The following is a 16,904-nucleotide window of genomic DNA, read 5'->3' on the forward strand; positions in this document are numbered from 1 at the left end:
GCCATCAGACTTTTGAATGGACCTACCAAATATTAAGCTGATCTTTCTCTACGCCTTAGCTATGACTGTAAGATTATAATCTGCACCCTCTCCTTTTCTTCTCCCCTATGTATTCTATGAATGGTATGCTTTGTATTTCGCACAAGAAACAATACTTTTCACTGTATGCTAATACATGTGACGACAATAAACCAAATCAAATTAATGAAGTTTAATTTCTACAAATAAAATAACCCATCTAATTGCGTTACCAAACCCCTTCGTGTGGTCGGTGTGTTTGTGTTTGAGAGAAAGAAACCTCCAACAATGATTCCTTTGGCTAACGAACAGCAGCAATTATCCGCCATATGCCAATGTCACATGGTAACGTCAGCCTTCTGCAATGATGTCGCCACATGATGGCTGGTTATACCATCATCTGGTTTCTCATTCAAAGTGAGGAAATGGTTAACACAATGATTTCAAACTGAGTCATCTGGTAAGAATTTCAATTACTCAAACGTAGAGCTGTTTATACGTACAGGGGCTCTCGACAGCAGAAAGAAGTGGGGGGGAGGGAAATCAGAACTCTACACACAGATTACGAATACTTCTCTGTCTAGACTTGATGATTTCTAGCTCAATGAAGCTGCCGCATCTTTCAACACCTCAACATTTGCTCTCAATAATCAAAACGGTTCTGGCAAAAGCAGGGAAACCAACTGGTGGAATTTGGAGAATGGAACACTCTCAGGGTCTGCAGCTCTTTGCAAGAAATAGCTAACTACAGAGTTATTAGATATCCCTTGATGCTGAGTTTCCAAAACTGTGGACGAAATAAGCCTTTATAATGGATCAGCGCAAACACGCAAGTCAAGGAAGTACATTACTGCTTACATTAACTTTCCTATTTCAGAGATTTACTGGAAACTGCGGAATTCCAACGTCAGTTTCCAATTTAAGGTTGAATGCTTGAGAAAAGTGAATTAAGACCATAAGACCATAAGACATAGGAGCGGAAGTAAGGCCATTCGGCCCATCGAGTCCACTCCACCATTCAATCATGGTTGATTTCAACTCCATTTACCCGCTCTCTCCCCATAGCCCTTAATTCCTCGAGAAATCAAGAATTTATCAATTTCTGTCTTGAAGACGCTCAACGTCTCGGCCTCCACAGCCCTCTGTGGCAATGAATTCCACAGACCCACCACTCTCTGGCTGAAGAAATTTCTCCTCATCTCTGTTCTAAAGTGACTCCCTTTTATTCTAAGGCTGTGCCCCCGCGTCCTAGTCTCCCCTGTTAATGGAAACAACTTCCCTACGTCCATCCTATCTAAGCCGTTCATTATCTTGTAAGTTTCTATCAGATCTCCCCTCAACCTCCTAAACTCCAATGAATATAATCCCACGATCCTCAGACGTTCATCGTATGTCAGGCCTACCATTCCTGGGATCATCCGTGTGAATCTCCGCTGGACCCGCTCCAGTGCCAGTATGTCCTTCCTGAGGTGTGGGGCCCAAAATTGCTCACAGTACTCCAAATGGGGCCTAACCAGTGCTTTATAAAGCCTCAGAAGTACATCCCTGCTTTTGTATTCCAAGCCTCTTGAGATAAATGACAACATTACATTTGCTTTCTTAATTACGGACTCAACCTGCAAGTTTACCTTTAGAGAATCCTGGACTAGGACTCCCAAGTCCCTTTGCACTTTAGCATTATGAATTTTGTCACCGTTTAGAAAATAGTCCATGCCTCTATTCTTTTTTCCAAAGTGTACGACCTCGCACTTGCCCACGTTGAATTACAGATAACTCCCAGCAACACAAGTGGCTGCAGATGATATTCCAGCTCCTCAGGTAACACAAGGACCAATAGTGCTTCCTGCAACCCGATCCTTTATGAATCATTGGCTATTACAGCGACTGCTTTTCCCCTATGTTCAAGGGCAAAATGTAAGGGAAGAATTTGAGTTTCAGCAACTCCTTTCACGCCCTCAGAGATCCTTAAAGTCCCTCAGAGTCACTGTTATTATTTTGTAGATAATATTTCTGTCCAGTTTTGAACTGGGGACTTCTTGAATGCCAAAGCAAATGTGATTACCACTACACTACAGATATAGGGCTGGTGTTGAAGACAAACTTCGCAGCCAATTTGAGTATAACAAGGACAGACAAACAGCAATTGAGATAAATGAGTAACTCCTTGTTAGCTGAGGGGTAAATATTGGCTGGGATACCCAGAGACCTTCAGTGTTTCTCTTTAAATAAGTGCCATGGGATTTTTTATACTCACATGAAGGGGTGTATTTAGCACTGATTAAATATCTCCATCTTCTAACACCTCTCAACACCTCCAATAATTAGCACTCCTTCAATATTGCACTCTTGTCAGTTTCCATTAGAGCTGTGAGAGGTACGCTACCGGATTATAGAACTGGAATTCATAATCCCGCCACCACAGTTTAGAAATTTGAAAACATCGGTCAGTTTTTAAATAAATATTAAATGTGTTAAACATAGCCCTCGTAGAATTCTTTAAAACTAAAAGTAAGAGAGTCTTTGAGAAGTCAGTGCATTTGTTCTAATGTTGCCAGACCAGTAATTCAGAGGCCCAGGCTAATGCTCTGGGGACACGGGTTCAAATCCCACCACTGCAGCTGGTGGAATTTAAATTCAATTAATAAATCTAGGATTGATGTGGAGACTGGGGTGGGCACAGTAAGAAGTCTCACAACATCAGGTTAAAGACCAACAGGGAGGTGATGGCCTAGTGGTATTAACACTAGACTATTAATCCAGAAACTCAGCTTCTGGGGAGCTGGGTTCGAATCCCACCACGGCAGATGGTGGAATTTGAATTCAATAAAAAAATATCTGGAATTAAGAATTTACTGATGGCCATGAAACCATTGTCGATTGTCAGGAAAATCCATCTGGTTCACTAGTATCCTTTTGGGAAGGAAATCTGCCATCCTTACCCAGTCTGGCCTACATGTGACTCCACAGCCACAGGTTGACTCTCAAATGCCCTCAACTGACTGCACCATTTCAAGAAGGCAGCTTCTCAAAGGCAACTAGGGATGGGCAATAAATGCTGGCCAACCAGCGACATTCATGTCCTACGAATGAAATATAAAAAAGATTTATTTGGGATCAAGAGTTTTTGGAGCACTGCTCCTTCATCAGATAAGGCTCACCTGGTGAAAGAACAGCACTCTGAAAGCTCATGATTCCAAATAAACCTGTTGGACTTCAACCTGGTGTTGTGAGATTTCTTACTAAATCTAGGATTGAAAGCTAACCTCAGTAATGGTGACCATGAAACTATCATTGATTGTTGTCAAAACCCATCTGGTTCAATAATGTTCTTTAGGGAAGGAAATCCGCCATCCTTACCCGGTCTGGTCTACATGTGACTCAAGAGCTACAGCAATGTGGTTGACTCTCAGCTGCCCTCGGGCAACTAGGAATGGGCAATAAATGCCAGCCAGCCAGTGACGCTCATGTCACACGAATGAATAAAAAGAAAATTAAGTGGTCTGTTTTGTTCTGGATGGTGTCCAACTTGAGTGTTGTTGAAGCTGCAGCCATCCAGGCAAGTATTCCATCACACTTCTTAACCTTGGACTTGTAGATGGGGAGGAGGAGCGGGAGAAGAAGGAGGTGGAAAGGAAGAAGAGGGGAGGAGGAGGAGAGGAGAAGAACAGAAAGGGGAGAGGAGGGAAGGAGGGGAGGAGGGAGGAAGAGAGAGGGGAGAGGGGTAGGAAGAGAAGGAAGGGTAGAAGGGGAGGACAAAGGGATGAAAGAGGCAGAGTGAGGGGAGGGGGAGGGGAAAGGAGGAGAGAGGGGGAAGGGGAGGAGGAAGAGACTGGGAGGGACAGGCAGAGGGGGTGGAGGGGGAGGTAGAGAGAGGTGGGAGGAGGGGAAGATGCGAGTAGGATTTCACCAAGAAATTTGAAGCCTCCTTCTGCAGGTCATATTTTGTCAAATGGAAACACTTGTGCAGCAGGAACCAGAATTTGGTCACTGGCTGACACAAAGTTGAGTCAACATTTCAGTTGATTAAATTACCGCACAATTAGGGGATAAGTGGCTGATGTTGCAGTGGCATTCCATCAATACGCACAAAGAAGACAAACTTTCCACAGCAGTGCAGCTGGCTTCCATCCCATGCCCAGACTGGTGAATATTTTCACAATATGGTCACTGAACTGCTGTCAGTCAGTGAACACCAAGGGAAAGCACCTCGCTTTAAAACAAGTTTGCAAATGGACACTGCCTTTCAAGGGGCTGAATATTCACCCTGAGGGGATCAGATTGGAGGTGAGTGGGTTGTAATTTCACACTGCAGCCTAGCGTACGGGTTCCACAGCGTCATTCCAATCCCACGGGTGAGGAACAGGTCAACTTTCAGATGCTAACTGGAATTACCCTGTCCATGCCCCCCTCCACCATCCCCCCCCCCCCCCCCCCCGCCCCCAGCCCCAGAGGGCAGCATTCCAGTGGCATATCAAAGGGGCAACACCCAATACAAGGTTCAATGTCCATTCTGTGTTCATAGCTGCAGCCACACATCACAATAGTGGGCAGACAGCTGTGGCCAACCTTTATTTGAATAATGTTTGAAGTGCTGGGAGGGTACGTCAAAACAGAATTGCCCTCTCTCTCCCCCTCCTAATCCCCCGGACACTAAAGGGCAATTTGACATGGCCAATCAACCTAAGCCACATGTCTTTGGACTGTGGGAGGAAACCGGAGCACCCGGAGAAAACCCACACAGACACGGGGAGAACGTGCAGACTCCACACAGACAGTGACCCAAGGCCAGAATTGAACCCGGATCCCTGGCGCCGTGAGGCAGCAGCGCTAAGCACTGTGCCACCGTGCCATCATTCATTCTCCATGAGCTTAAGCCTATCCGAAACTCTGTTCCCCTTACCCTACCCAGCACTAAGTCCTGGCTTCTCCAGTTTGTTAGACTGACCCACATTGACTCCTGCACATCCAGTGTCACATCTTTATCCAAAATCCCATCAGAATCTCACTTCTCTCTATCTCTATATCCTCCTCCAGCCCTAAAACCGTTCCTAACAAATTGTTAATTCCTCTAGCCTCCCATGCATCACCGCCACACTCTCCCCCATTTGCCCCACACAGATGGCCGTGCCTTTGCCCAGAGAAGACTTCCACTTAAAAACCTCTTGTGTCCAGGCTGTTTGGTGTTTCATGATTCTCCTTAAAACCCATCCCTTCAGCCAATATATTGATCATTCTGACAAGTATTCCATCACACTTCTTAGCCTTGGACTTGTAGATGGGGAGGAGGAGCAGGAGAAGAAGGCGATGGAAGGGAAGAAGAGGAGGAGAGGAGAAGGGAAGGGGGAGAGGAGGGAAGGAGGGTAGGGTAAAGGTAACAGAGTTTCGGATAGGTTTAAGCTCATGGGGAATGAATGACAGCACTGTGGCACAGTGGTTAGCACTGCTGCCTCACAGCTCCAGGGACCTATCTCCTGCTTTGGGTTTGCTGTTCATTTTTTTTCCTCACAACTCTGGGACATTCTCTCTAAAAGCAGTTTGTTTTTGCTCTCAAGCTTGGCACGTCCACTGCTCTCCTTTCTGAGCTATGGTTGGCAGCCATATTGAGAGGGTCACGGTATACGAACTGGTACAGGTCAGCTGTGAGCATTGTTGTCTCTACCAAATCGGGGCTGACGTCCACAGCGACCGGAAGATTAAGTTAACATTAGTCCTGTCAGCTGATTGAATGATGAAAGCACAATTAACTGAGTGTCGTTAACACTTACGCTGGTTGGCAAAGCCACAGGATTTAAACTAACTTATGAAATGATTAGCTTCATTGACAATCCGGATCTCCGCCACCTAGAAAGCCAATGGGCAGGATTTTCCGGCCGCCCTTGCCCCAAGGCTGGAAACTCCTTCCCGAGATCAATGGTCCGCCGAATTGTCCGTCGGGCCGCTATGATTCCCGTGGTGGGCGGGACGGGAGATTCCCGCCCAGTGGGTGAAAATTCTGGAACTCCCTCCTTAGGTCCCTGTGGGTGTACCTACCCCACATGGGCTGCAGCGGTTCAAGAAGACAGCTCACCATCACCTTCTCAAGAGCCAGCAAAGCTGGGCAATAAACGCTGGCCTGGCCAGTGATGCCACACCTTAAGAATTAATAAAAAATGCCTGCTTGACAAAAATCAAATCTCACATCGCAGTGTGACGGACTTGCTTATACCCTGGGTGATTGATGTATTAGTGATCAGCTGAGGAAGTCAGGACAGGAAAAAAATAAAAGCCACTGCACAAATTGAAGGTTGACAAAAACAGAGCAGTGATTACAGAAAAATCTCCGTCGAAGAGGTTATCCCTCCAGTATAACACGCCAGGCCATGTTTTCTCAGCTTTATCGAAATGTTTCAAGCAATTACTTGCCACAAAGAATAACTGAGTGCTGTACGAGCAGAGATCTTACATTCTTGACATAGTGGGTCGATAATTTACAAACCCTAGTTCCATTGGGTTTGATGGTGTAACGCAAGATTTAAATGCACACACAAACATGTGGTACCTATCACAAAGTAAGTGAGATATCTGGTCACGTGGAATGATTTATGGCCTGTATTTACAACATGTGTGGAGCACGCGTGAAGTCAGCTAACGGAGTCTAACCCAGTTTTCCGAATGGCCGTGAGTTCAGGTGTTGACCTCAGTGCTGCTCTGGGATTGGTCCTTGCACGTTCGTTTATTTTAGTTTCAGGCGGGTGATAAGGGAATGAGGAAAGAAGCAGATTGGTCCAGATGTTGCTGCAATATTATAGCCAGTTTACAGGTGCATATCGTTATTAATATACAAATCATCCACCAAATCTGGTGAGGAAGAAAAAATCTGTCAACTGTGATTCGTCACAAGTTGCTGGACTATTGGCGCTGATCCACCATTCGCTTTGTGAAAAAAGCAATGCCCTCGATCACACACTCACCTGATGAAGAAGCAGCGCTCCGAAAGCTCTGATACCAAATAAACCTGTTGGACGTTAATCTGGTGTTGTGAGACTTCTTACTGCACTCAATCACACTGTGAGTTTCATAACGTTGTTGCATTTTGCAAATTAATTGCCCATTGAATGTATCACAGATTTCTAACTTCAGCCGATTGGATTCATTCCACAAGAAATGGCTGAAGGCACAGAATACAGCAGAGGCAATGAGCTCTGACAATATTCTGGCAATAGCACTGGAGGCTTGTGCTCCAGAACTTGCCGCTCCCATAGCCAAGCTCTTCCAGTACAGTTACAACACTGGCATCTACCTGGCAATGTGGAAAATTGCCCAGGTATGTCATGTCCACAAAAAAGCAGGACAAATCCAACGCGGCCAATTGCCGCTCAATCAGTCCACTCTCGATCATCAGTAAAGTGATGGAAGGCGTCATCAACAGTGCGATCAAGCAGCACCTGCTCAGCTATAACCTGCTCAGTGACGCCCAGTTTGAGTTTAGCCAGGGTCACTCAGCTCCTGACCTCATTACAGCCTTGGTTCAAACATGGTCAAAAGAGCTGAACTCCAGAGGTGAGGTGAGGTTGATTGCCCTTGACATCAAGGCAGCATTTGACCAAGTGTGGCATCAGGGAGCCCCAGCAAAACTGGAGCCAACCAGAATCAGGGGGAAAGCTCTCTGCTCGCTGGAATCAAACCCGGCACAAAGGAAAATGGTTGTAGTGATTGGAGGTCAATCATCTCAGCTCCATGACATCTCTGCAGGAGTCCCTGATGGTAGTGTCCGAGGCCCAACCATCTTCAACTGCTTCATCAATGATTTTCCTTCCATCATAAGATCAGAAGTGAGGATGTTCGCTGATGATTGCACAATGTTCAGTATCATTCATGACTCCTCAGATACTGAAACAGTCCATATCCAAATGTAGCAAAACCTGGACAATGTCCGGGCTTGGGCTGAAAAGTGGCAAGTAGCATTCGTGCCACACAAGTGCCAGGCAATGACCATCTTCAACAAGAGAGGATCTAACCATTGCCCCTTAACATTCAATGGCATTATCATCGCTGAACCCCCCACTATCAACATCCTTGGGGTTACCACCGACCAGAAACTGAACTGCATTAGCCATATAGTCATGGCATGAATCAATTCCAGACTCCCAGATTGCCTGGATCCACTAAAGTTCACCAATAACCGCAACAGGTCCACAGCAGACGCCATCTCCCTGACCCTGCACTCAACCCTGGAACACCTAGATAACAAAGACACCCATGTCAGACTCCTATTCATAGACTACAGCTCAGCCTTCAACACCATTATTCCGACAAGACTCGTCACATCTCCAAACTCCGTGGCCTGGGGCTCGGCTCCTCCCTCTGCGACTGGATCCTGAACTTCCTAACCAACAGACCACAATCAGTAAGGATAAACAACAACACCACTTCCATGATCATCCTCAACACTGGTGCCCCACAAGGCTGTGTTCTCAGCCCCCTACTATACTCCTTATACACCTATGACTGTGTGACCAAATTCCCCTCCAACTCGATTTTCAAGTTTGCTGATGACACCACCGTAGTGGGTCGGATCTCAAACAATGACGAGACAGAGTATAGGAATGAGATAGAGAATCTGGTGAACTAGTGCGACAACAATAATTTCTCCTTCAATGTCAACAAAACGAAGGAGATAGTCATCGACTTCAGGAAGCGTAGTGGAGGACATGCCCCTGTCTACATCAATGGGGACGAAGTAGAAATGGTCGAGAGCTTCAGGTTTTTAGGTGTCCAGATCACCAATAACCTGTCTTGGTCCCCCCATGTCAACGCTACACTTAAAAAAGCCCACCAACGCCTCTACTTTCTCAGAATACTAAAGATATTTCATGTCAGCTATGACTCTCACCAACTTTTACAGATGCACCATAGAAAGCATTCTTTCTGGTTGTATCACAGCTTGGTATAGCTCCTGCTCTGTCCAAGACCGCAAGAAACTACAAAGGGTCATGGACAAAGCCCAGTCCATCACTGAATCCGGCCTCCCATCCATTGACTCTGTCTTGGAAAAGCAGCCAGCATAATTAAGGACGCCACATACCCCGGACATTCTCTCTTCCACCTTCTTCCTCTGGAAAAAGATACAAAAGTCTGAGGACACGTACCAACCGACTCGAGAACAGCTTCTTTCCTGCCATCAGACTTTTGAATGGACCTATCGTGCACTAAGTTGATCTTTCTCTACATCCTAGCTATAACAGTAACACTACATTCCACACTCTCTCCTTTCCTTCTCTATGAACGGTATGCTTTACAAAGAACAAAGAACAATACAGCACAGGAACAGGCCCTTCGGCCCTCCAAGCCCGCGCCGCTCCCTGGTCCAAACTAGACCATTCTTTTGTATCCCTCCACTCCCACTCCGTTCATGTGGCTATCTAGATAAGTCTTAAACGTTCCCAGTGTGTCCGCCTCCACCACCTTGCCCGGCAGCGCATTCCAGGCCCCCACCACCCTCTGTGTAAAATACGTCCTTCTGATATCCATGTTAAACCTCCCCCCGCTCACCTTGAACCTATAACCCCTCGTGAACGTCACCACCGACTTGGGAAAAAGCTTCCCACCGTTCACCCTATCTATGCCTTTCATAATTTTATACACCTCTATTAGGTCACCCCTTATCCTCCGTCTTTCCAGTGAGAACAACCCCAGTTTACCCAATCTCTCCTCATAACTAAGCCCTTCCATACCAGGCAACATCCTGGTAAACCTCCTCTGTACTCTCTCTAAAGCCTCCACGTCCTTCTGGTAGTGTGGTGACCAGAACTGGGCGCAGTATTCCAAATGCGGCCGAACCAACGTTCTATACAACCACAACATCAGACCCCAACTTTTATACTCTATGCCCCATCCTATAAAGGCAAGCATGCCATATGCCTTATTCACTACCTTCCCCACCTGTGACGTCACCTTCAAGGATCTGTGGACTTGCACACCCAGGTCCCTCTGCTTTGTCTGTATAGTGCGCAAGAAACAATACTTTTCACTGTATGCTAATACATGTGACAATCATAAACTAAATCAAAAAATCAAATATAAATACTGTGTCTACCAGAGCAGGTCAAAGGTTTGCAATCCTGCAGTGAGTAACTCACCTCCTGACTCCCCAAAGCTGTCCACCATCTACAAGGCACAAATCAGGAGTGTGATGGAATATTCTTCATTTGCCTGGATGGGTGCAGCTCCAACAACACTCAGGAAGATTGACATCTTTCAGGACAAAGCAGCTGACTTGATTGCTACTTCTTTCACAAACATTCACTCCCTCCACCACCAATGAACAGTGGCAGCCGTGTGTACCACCTTCAACTTGTACTGCAGGAACTCAAAGAACAAAGAACAGTACAGCACAGAAAACAGGCCCTTCGGCCCTCCAAGCCTGTGCCGCTCATTGGTCCAACTGGACCATTCGTTTGTTTCCCTCCATTCCCAGAATGCTCATGTGACTATACAGGTAAGTCTTAAACGATGTCAGCGTGTCTGCCTCCACCACCCTACTTGGCAGCACATTCCAGGCCCCCATCGCTCTCTGTGTAAAAAACGTCCCTCTGATATCTGAGTTATACCTCGCCCCTCTCACCTTGAGCCCGTGACCCCAAGACTCACCAAGGCTGCTTAGGCAGCACATTCCAAACACACAACCACTGCCATCTGAAAAGACAGGGGCAGCAGACACATGGGAACATCGCCACCCGAAGGTTCCCCTCCCAAGTCACTCACCATCCTGACTTCGAAATATATCATCTTTCCTTTGCTGTTGCTGGGTCAAAGTCCTGGAACTCCCTCCCTAACAGCACTGTGGATATACCTACACCTCAGGAATTGCAGTGGTTCAAGAAAGCAGCTCACCAACACCTTCCCAAGGGCAATTAGCAGGTGGGCAATAAATATATCCTACTGCTCGAATTCACTCAATTCCCTACTCCATTGTAAAAGCAAAATACAGTGGATGCTGGAAATCTGAAATATAAACAGAAAATGCTGGATGAACTCAGCAGGTCTGGCAGCACCTGTGGAGAGAGAAACAATGAAATGAGACACTATTGCTTAACCTTACTCTCGTGACAACCCTTCTGGAGAAAGGTCAATGGATTTGAAATGCTACCTATTTCTCTCTCCAGCCAGACTTGCTGAGTTTTTCCAGCATTTTCTGTTTTTATATCCTTTGTTCCTTGGTTTCTTTTGGAACCATAGAAAAGTTACAGCACAGAGGGAGGCCATTTGGCCCATGTTGTCCATTCCAGCCTGAGGACACCCAGGAGTGTTTAATCCCATCTTCCGACACCCGACCCATAGCCCTATAGCTTACAGCACTTAGGGTGCTGATAAAGGTACCTTTTAAAAGAGTTTAGGGTCTTCACTTTCACCACCAACTCGGGCAGCGAATTCCAGACACCCACCACCTTCTGTGTAAAAAAAGTTCTTCCTTGTGTCCCCTCTACACCTACTGCCACTTATCCTGAAGCTCTGTCCCCTGGTTCTAGAACAATTTTAGCCTGTCCACTCTATCTCTTCCCTTCATAGTTTTGTACACCTCTACCCAGTCACCCCTCAGTCTTCTTTGCTCCAAGGATATTGTGATTCTTTAACCTGATTGGTTACAAGGATTCTTTAACCTGATTGGTTACAAGGATTCTCTAATCTGATTGGTTACAAGGGTTAAAAGGAGTCGTGTTGTGGACCCAGTCATTCGGCAAGTCCTAGTTGCCCCGTTTTCAGGTCAGACTTCCAGCAACTTGTGCTGTGCCAGTGAACGTTCCAGCAGGAGGGAGAGTCAAACAGGACATGGCAGCTCCATCGGGGGTCATAAGGTCAAAGTGAAACAGGAAGAGGAAGCTGATGACCAATGTCAGGTTCACGAGAATGAAGCCAAATACAGAATGTGTGGAAGAGAAATGGCACAGGAAAGAAACAGGACAAAAAGAGCAGATGATAAAAGATTAGTGAGCGAACTAAAAGCAGAAGTCTTTTCTCAACATATGGGGCTAGGAATTGGATAATCTCTATTTTCATACAATGTGGGGAGGGGGCGGTGATGGGGGGGGGTGATGGCGGGGGGGGGTGGTGATGGCGGGGGGGGTGATGGCAGGGGGGGGTGGTGAGGGTGGGGGGGGTGGTGAGGGTAGGGGGGATGGTCCATTCACAATGTGGCTGCTCTGCTTCTCCTGGAGGTTGGGAACAGGTAATTTTGGTGGGTCCACCTCATTTCCCTGATTTTCCCAAGTGGATCCCATGAACCACATTCTCCAGACACGCCCCCCCCCTCCCCCCACTCCCAATTTTAAAGACAGAGGGCGGAATTCCCCCCCAAAAATTCTAAGTGTTGAATTCATGGGAAAACTGGAGTAATTCACGCTGTTTTTTTCAGTGGGAGTTCACACTAGAATCTCCCACACTCTGCAATGCAAAGGCCACCAGTATGAATAGCATTAGGTTTCAGTGGCGGGGCCAATTCCCACTGGAGAGGCTGAAACCAGCGACCGCTGTGCATGCTCAGTGGCCCCAAACATGCAGCCTCCCATTTACTGGCTAGCTCATCGCTGGCCAGCCCACAGCCCCTGCAGTGCCCCCAACCCCCCCACGGCCCGATCGTGGCCCCCCCCCCCCCCCCCACCCCACCGACCATTCTCGCCCCCCGACCCGGACCGCCCTGATCTCCAGCACACCCGCCCAGCCCCCCCCCCCCACCCCCCCCCCCCCCGCAGTGCCGATCCCTCCCGCAGGCAGACCCCCCCCCCCACCCCCCACCCCACTACCCCTGCAGACCAACCACCCGGTAAACAAACCCCCCCCCCAGCCCGCCCTGATCTCTGGCCTCCCTCCTGCCCCCATCGATCCCAATGCAGATTGGCAGCAGGACTTCCCACCCTCACCAATCGCCCTGTATGCCCCGTCCCAGCAGGCCCCGACCACATAGGCCCAACCCCCAGTAGGCCCTGCCTCCTTGGCGCTACCCAATGCCTGATGGGTAGTGCCAAGGTGCCCCTTAGGCATGGGAACTTTTCCCCTTGGGCAGTGCCATGGGGGCCTAGGCTGGCATTGCCAGGGAGCCCATGTCCTAGGGGCACGACACCCCTGCCACCCAAGCCTCTGGGGAGCCCCGATTTCCCGCTTCACTCCAGCAGAGTCAGGCTGCCAGATTCCCAAAAGTGGGAAGCTAGCGTAGTTCCTGTTGGAGTGGGGACTACACTCTGGCAGGGTGGGAGAGGCCAGTGGGCCCGGAGACTTCAGCCCCGGTTAAATTGTGGGGCATTGATCATTTAAATCATTTCCCTATGTCCCCGCCGATTTCCGGCATGGAGCAGACCGCGGCTCAAATCAGGGGCTGGGAGACGGCGCGAACGATTGCAGGAATCCCGTGAATCGGCCAACATGCAATTCTCCCACCCCACTGCGCTAAAAAATTACTGCAGTGGGATAGGAGAATCGCAGCCAGAGTCCCTCCCGGAAGAAAGTTCCCATAGATTTGGGACCAGAAGAAATCTATTCTGAATGAGGAAATAAGAACAGATCAGAACAGGTGTTCCAGCAGAAACCACCAGTAGAAATGGTGAGTTTATGGTACCACACTCTCAGACAGTGCATTCCAGATCCTAACTACTCGCTGTGTGAATCTGTCTCCACCACACTCTCAGGCAGTGCATTCCAGATCCTAACTACTCGCTATGTGAATCTGTCTCCACCTCACTCTCAGACAGTGCATTCCAGATCCTAACTACTCGCTGTGTGAATCTGTCTCCACCACACTCTCAGACAGTGCATTCCAGACCCTAACCACTCGCTGTGTGAATCTGTCTCCACCACACTCTCAGACAGTGCATTCCAGATCCTAACTACTCGCTGTGTGAATCTGTCTCCACCACACTCTCAGACAGTGCATTCCAGACCCTAACCACTCGCTGTGTGAATCTGTCTCCACCACACTCTCAGACAGTACATTCCAGACCCTAACCACTCGCTGTGTAAACTCCCTCCACCATACTCTCAGATATTACAGGGGTGATTCTCCCATCTCACTAGTTTTTTAGCGCAGCAGGCTGGGAGAATCACGTGTGGGCCAATTCAAGGGATTCGCACATGCATTCCCGCTTTGTGCGCATCTCCAAGCGCCGGATATCCGGCACGGTCAGGACAACACTGGAAAATGACTGGAACAGCAGGTAAGTGATTTAAATCTGATTTTCATGTTATTTTAATGTGATTCGTGTTCCCGGAGCATTTCCCACTCCGCCAATTGCACTCCAGAGGAGTTCAAACCAGCTCTCCACTTTTGGGGAACGAGCGGAAGACCCCACTGGAGTGAAGGGAGGGTAACTGGAGCCCCCCAGGGGGTTGGGCGGTGGGCACCCTGGCAGTGCCAGTCTGTGCCTCCTGGCACTGTCCACGGGGCATCGGTAAGTGCCAAGGGGGTGGAGCATGGGTGCAGGGCCTATGGGGCGATCGGTGGGGGTGGGGATGGGGGTATCCCGCTGCTACTCTGCATGGGGATCGGTCGGGACTGGAAGGAGGCCAGCGATTGGGGCGGGCTGGGGCCGTTGGTCAGCCTGGGGGTTCTGCCTCCCATGGGGGGGGGGTTCTGCTGGCAGTGGGGGTGTCTGCTGGGAGGGGGGGTCTGCCTCCTGTGAGGAGGGGGATCTGTTGGGGGGGTGATGGGGGGATCATCACTGCTGGGGGGGTAGCGGTCCAGAGCTCGGGGCGCTCCAGGATGGGGAGGGTCGTGGTTGGCTTGGGAATGCTCATGAGGGTCGCGATCAGGCTGTGGGGGAGTTACTGGGGCGGCAACACTGCGAGGGAGCCGAGCTGGCCAGCGATCGGAAGGGTGACAGCGAGGGGCCACTGCGCATGTGCAGAGTTCCGGAACTGCCAGCCCCCTGAGCTTTCAATTATATCACAGTGGTTTCCTCCGGGTGCTCCGCTTTCCTCCCACAGCCCAAAGATGTGCGGGTTAGGTTGATTGGCCATGCTAAAATTGCCCTTAGTGTCCTGAGATGCGTAGGCGAGAGGGATTAGTGGGTAAATATGTAGGGATATGGGGGTAGGGCCTGGGTGGGGTTGTGGTCGGTGCAGACTCAATGGGCTGAATGGCCTCTTTCTGTGCTGTAGGGTTTCTATGTTTCTATATCCATGATTGTGACCTCCGTATTGCACGGAGTGGGGGAGATTTGAGTCTGAAGTTGCACTGAAAAAACTATCGTAATTTATATAATTTTTGCCGCAGATTCAGAGCTTAGAACCTTTTTAGGAGATTCGCCAGGCTCCAGGTCCTAACCACTCACTGTGTGAATCTGTCTCCACCACACTCACAGACAGTGCATTCCAGATCCTAACCACTTGCTGTATGAATCGGTCTCCATCACACTCTCACACAGTGCAATCTAGATCCTAAACATTCGTTGTGTGAATCTGTCTCCACCACACTCTCAGACAGTGCATTCAGATCCTAACCACTCACAACCTTCTCTTTTCTAAATTTCTAAATTCTCCAATCTATCCTTGTAACTCATATTTCCATTCTCTCTAATGCCTTCATATCCTTCCTAAGGTGTGGCGCCCAGATCTGCACACCAGCTCCGCTAAGGTTGAATCAGTGTTTTAGAAATGCTCACCACCATTTCCATGTTTCTGTACTCTACTGGTAGAATCTTGTGGAGGCGATAAGGGTTCTCGCCTGCTGTCTGGAGAGCCAGTGAGAGATCTGCCTCTTTAGGGAAAGACGTAAATGAGTCAGTCAGGCTGTCGTGAGGCCACTGGTGTGTCTTTCACTGGGATCAGGTGCCTAGGGGTGGCAGTACCACATACCAAGAGATGCTGGCAATCAGAGGCTGGCTGTTCTTTTCCTGAGCAGTGTCTTGGGGGTAGGATAAGGGTGGGGGGGGAAGGGCAGTGGCTGCTACAGGAATGACACCCACAGAAGGCCCAGGTATGAGGAGTGATCCATGCCAGAGACATGTCATAGTGGGAGCAGGACTTTGCGGGGTGGCAGTAATGGGGGTGGGGTGGGGGGGGGGGGGGGGGGGGGGGGGGGGCGGTGGGATTGTGGGGGGCTGCATGTGAGGTGGGGATGGTGGAGCGGTGGATGTCGGGGGTTTAGGAGTGGTTGGCAACAAGGACAGGGGACGGTTCTCAGTGGGGCCCCACCCTCCCCACCCTCCCTTTCCCAATGCGTGCTGTAGGACTCCAATAATTCTACAAATTTTAGAATCTATAATCTCTCTGGATTTTATTCTGTAACCACAATTTAAAAGTAAATGCTTCCGTTTGACTTTTTCTTGGGCAATTAACAGCCAAGAAAGAAGGAAAAATGGATGTTTGTGATGAAACAAAATTGTTTAATTGTTTTATAATGGAGCTCATTTGAATCTTGTGCTGAAGCTCTCTTAATTATTCATTTATAAATAAAAACATTGCGAATTTAGGATGACATCTTGTGTTTAAACAAACCATACATTGCTTTAATGGATCAGTACCAGAGGGGAAACCTTTATTCTCTGATATTACGATAAAGTCTTAACTGTTGAATTTAGTAGCTTTAGTGTGAGGCTTGAGTTAAGATATGTTGACAAGGGAATGTGACTATTTACTGCTTCTCTGTAGCTGGAAGGAGATGTGCATTTGCCTGCGATGGAATGTAAACTTCTAAGGTGGGATTTTCTGACCATCCTCGCTCCAAGACTGGAAAATCCCTGCCCGAGGCCAATGGACCTGTGCATGCTCCACACCCGCCCGCTATGATTCCTGTGCTGGGCAGGATGGTAGAATTCCGCCCCTAGAGTTTATAATTCATAAAGCGGGTATTGTTGCAAAGATGGGGTGATGCAAGATAATTTCCATCTTATAGCCAATTGGAGGAGTGAATTTGGACC

This window comes from Mustelus asterias, chromosome 24, assembly GCF_964213995.1.
Source record: "Mustelus asterias chromosome 24, sMusAst1.hap1.1, whole genome shotgun sequence".
NCBI classification, from domain to species: domain Eukaryota; kingdom Metazoa; phylum Chordata; class Chondrichthyes; order Carcharhiniformes; family Triakidae; genus Mustelus; species Mustelus asterias.